The sequence below is a fragment of the Adiantum capillus-veneris genome, chromosome 2 (assembly GCF_014529385.1).
Source record: "Adiantum capillus-veneris isolate H3 chromosome 2, ASM1452938v2, whole genome shotgun sequence".
NCBI classification, from domain to species: domain Eukaryota; kingdom Viridiplantae; phylum Streptophyta; class Polypodiopsida; order Polypodiales; family Pteridaceae; genus Adiantum; species Adiantum capillus-veneris.
In genome coordinates, this window is record NC_140932.1 from 126160664 (window position 1) to 126165122 (window position 4459).

Consider the following 4459-nt stretch of genomic DNA (forward strand, 5'->3'; position numbering starts at 1 on the left):
GAGTCCTCTAAGCTATGCCATGTAGCTATGCACTTTCAAAAGTCCGCCAGGCAATGGTGGTCTAGCCTAGGAGCCAACGGTGAAGCTCCGCAAACATGGAAAGCTTTAAGAGCTTCCGTTATGAAGCAATTTTTGGCCACCGATGCCAAAGATAAAGTACTCACCGAATGGCGAAGCTTAAAGCTCTCTCCCTATGAATCCATCCACAAATATGTAGACAAGTTTTGGGACCTACAACTCAAAGCCATTGTCTTCAAAAAGTTGGATTTTGGAGAGCAAAAGCAACAATTTTGTGCGGGCTTAACCGAAGAAATGGCGGAGTATGTCAACTCCCAAAATCCACGTACCATATCGGTGGTAATACACCATACTATAGTGGCCTCTCAAATCAATTTCCAAACGGGGGCTAAAAGAAATAATAAGCCCACGGAAAACAAGGGTTCCAACGAGATTAAGGGTACGGACAATGTCCAAAAGTCTCCTAATGGCAACTCCAACAAAGCTAAAGAGAAGGGAGTTTACAAAGGTAAAAACAAACTCTCTCTTGAAGAGCTTGAGCGTTATCGCAAGGATAACCGGTGCTTCAAGTGCGGCGAACAAGGGCATGCGTACCACGCTTGTCCCCAAAAGAACAACCGCCAAGATCCTCCTAGATCTACCTTGGTTGAAATCCAAGAGGAGGAGACTCACCAAATTCACCACAAAGGATCTCCTCTATGCCATGCTTGGGGAAAGGTAAGAGAACATGATGCTTTTATTCTCTTTGACCCTGGTTCTACTCACAATTTTATATCTATAGAGTTGGCCACCAAAATAGGCATACAAGCCTACAAGATGGGAGATGTTCTACCCACAGACAATCATCACTATATACCCTGGATCAGATTTGAATTACAATCTTTCTTCCCCTGGATGTATGAAATGATAGTGGCAGTAATGATGATGATGATGGTGATGCACAATCATTTTGCTAGAGTGCTTCTTAGCACTCCTGTAGATGATCAGGTAATCACTTGATGCAAAAATCCGGCGCTCTCGGCACATCGATTCTGATTTTGAGAGGCTAAAAGGTTTTGCACAAGTTGCATTGCAGGTGGCGGCGAATGTAAGCTATGGTAACTTGCAGTGGGTGAAGTTTCACCAACCGCAATGATGTTAGGAGGAGCTGGGGAGGAGTGATGCATTTTGAATGAGAAAAGATGGTGTAGGTGGGATGGGATATGGCTTTGCTTATGTGCATGTACATGTGCATTACGAGAGGAAGATGCCTCTAAATTGTCACCAGGGATGCGAGAAGCGACATGGTGCATGTATGTAGAAGAGAAGGAATGTGTTAAGTGTGCAATTTGATGAAATGCATTAGAGAGATTATTGCAGCTAGTGCTCAAATTTGTTATTGCCAAGTGAGTCAGCACTGTAGAATTAATCATCATTACCATAGAGCATTTCACTAGTGCAATCGCACGCAAGTGACCGGTTTGAGGTGTGAGGTGACCATTGAAGCATGTCATGGAGAGTATGATTGTTGTGCGATGCAGCCACTACTGGTGAGGCACCACGACCTTTTAAACTTGCATATCTTTTGTGCTCTTTTGACTGTGATCATGCTCTCTCTACTATCCAAGGACACCTTATAATTAGACAAATTCCCTGCCTTAGGAATACTATTTTCTGCTAATAGGTTCAAGATCTAGTACCTTTTGCTCTTGATCAATTTGGGAATATTCCTTCAGCTCCTGTTGATCATCATGAGCAGCTAATTCTAATAGACCATCAACATGAGCTTCCTTTAAACCGTGATCAAGATCAACTTCCCCAACATCAAAAACAATAGCCTCCTCTACCCCTGATCGTGATCGAGAGCATCTTGTTGTTCGGCGTGATGTCCACCTTCATTATGCGGTAGCGGCTCAAGGTTCCTCAGCATTGCCTGCAGCTCAAAAGAGTAAAAAGGAGAGCTCTTGTGACCAATTGTAGCACCAGTACCTTGCCCAAAGAGGGATATCAAAGAGGCCAACTCAGTGTCTACATACAGTGAGGAGGTACTCTTCCTGTTGCGGATTCGAAAGAGACTATCCAACCACCGATTGTGATGAGGCGGAGGATCATCTGCCGGCATCGGGACACAATGTAGAAAAGGCAGTGGTTGGATGCCAGGAGGATGCCAAAGGTAGATTAGATGATGATATGGAATACAATATGTGGTCAGCATGTGCTGCATCAAGTAAGTGTAGGGTGTCATGATATGGACCACATATGAGTTGATGATTTTCCTCGTCAAAATGTGAAGATTGTGGACAAGAAGCACTAGAGCCGACACATCACGATCGACTCACTATTGCAAGATTGTCTGCTTCCTGCTTGAAGCTTGAAGGTGGCAGGCATCTAGACTTGCTAGCTTTGTGTCCACACGAGCCATTCCTTTACTAGTCTCTTGATTGTCATATCCTCTACTATTTCTAATTGTGCTTATCCTCTTCCCCCTCACCATGAGAGAAGTGCTGCTACTAGCTTGTATGTAGAGTGAGCAGCCACTTGTATGATCACTCCGCAACATATATTGTTCTACCTTGTGACCACCCTTTACATTACCACTCCCCATTCCTTTGTCCTATTGTAGGCCACTGTGATTCTTCACCTTGTTTAAAAAGAAAATAAAGTAGAATCAAAAGAGAATCGGGCTAGACATAATAAAGGAACCAAGCGTTGTTAATAATAAGCCTAATTATAGCGACTCATTTTTCAATGTTGACATGGCATGGCTAGATAGAATAAAAGGACGAACTATTGTTAATACTAAGCCCAATTATAGAAGCTCATTTTCTATCATTTGCATGGTATGCACAACTACCATGCAAATAGTTTTTGCATGATAAGCTGTCATGGAAAATTTGGCACATCCTACACCTCTAACCACGAGAGAGAGAGAGAGAGAGAGAGAGAGAGAGAGAGAGAGAGAGTTGTATCCTACTTCCTGCCTTGCCGAGAGTGCATGCTCTACTCAATCATGACAAAACCTATCGAAGTGTATGCTTGCGGTGGTGTTCTTGATGAGAGAGCATGGCAAGGTCGACAGAAGGATAAAATCCTTGAAGAGAGTTTCAGATCGCTCTATAGAGACTCCGATTTTTGACGAGTGAGAGGATTCTTGCTTAAAAGAGTTGCTAACAAACAAGACACGGGCACAAAATAGAGGAGGGAAGCAAGGTAGAAGTAGAAGGAGGTTAAACAGGCGCATGTAGTTGATGCCAAGAAGGCTTAGGGGTGGGTGGTTTGCGGTGGTTTTGGGTGTGTGTGTGTGTGTTTTTTTTTTTTTGGTGGGGGGGGGGGGGGGAGATATTAGATACTTATTGACTTTCTACAAAGACGAGCGAATAGCATCAGCATCGTAGTATTTAAGTAGGGGCCCCCAATCCTTTCCAAACATCTCAAATGCATAAGTGAAAGGGTGAGTTTAGGAAATGAAAAGTTGCCTTCAATTGGAAAGTCAAAAAACTTTTCATGTCCATATAAAAAGATGTTCTAGTGGGCATTGGTACATTTGTACTTTTCTTCATCTTTAAAGTTTCTCTTTGCATTATGTAGGTAGAGTTTCCTTTCACTTTGTAGGACGTAGTGAAGAAGCAATTAGAAAATGTAGGTACATTGAGGACATAATGTTGGCACTTAGCTTTGGGCCCCGGATGTGCCAACTCGTTAGTACCCTGTGTGCGAGTAGACATTCGGAGCTTCTTTTTTAAGAAAGGATTGTGGGAGACTTTGAGGTTAAGAGATCCATTAAGCAAGGCTGCCCTCTTTCCCCTCTATTATTTGCCATTGGTTCCCATCCTCTAGTAGCATTACTTGAAGATATCACTGTTAAAGGGGAGATTCAAGGACTAACTCTTCCTAACAACAACCAGTTGTTGGGTAAGTGTTTTTCTCCCATATATAGCCTTCAGCGGTCCGCTTCTTAAGCTTTCCAAATGAAATTGGAAAGAGTTCTTGAAACCTAAAAGGAGATTCCTATGGAAAAACAACACGAAAGACTCTACGCCTTGGCAGTGGGCTAGTTGGGAGATAGTTGCAAGACTTGTGGAGCAAGGCGGTCTAGGGATTCTCAACCCTAGCATCCATGCTAAGGTCTAATGTGCTAAGTTTGTGGTGACTTTATCAAAGCAAGACCAGCAGCAGTAGGCATGGGCCAGTATGGCAAGGCCCACGATGTAAAAATCTAAATTATGCTCGAAAGGTGGTCTGTGCAAAGGGTTCAAGTTACACGACAAGCTTCTCTTCCCTCATTGGGCCATCCTTAAACTTGGAGGATCGATAGAGGAGATCTTTCAAAAATGCAACAAGGAAACGAAGTCTTTGGGATGGGGAGAGCTGGCAAGGTACTTCCACAACTCCATGTCTCATTGGTCCCCTTCTCTCTCTAAGGTTGCAAACATCTCTATGACGCCTTTATGAAGGGAAATTG

At 43.3% G+C, this 4459-nt stretch overlaps 1 pseudogene; it reads right to left on the minus strand.

Moving 5' to 3' along the window:
* Positions 1–891: 891 nt before the first annotated feature.
* On the minus strand, positions 892–2602 carry LOC147463565 (uncharacterized; annotated as a pseudogene).
* Between the last annotated feature and the right edge of the window lie 1857 nt (positions 2603–4459).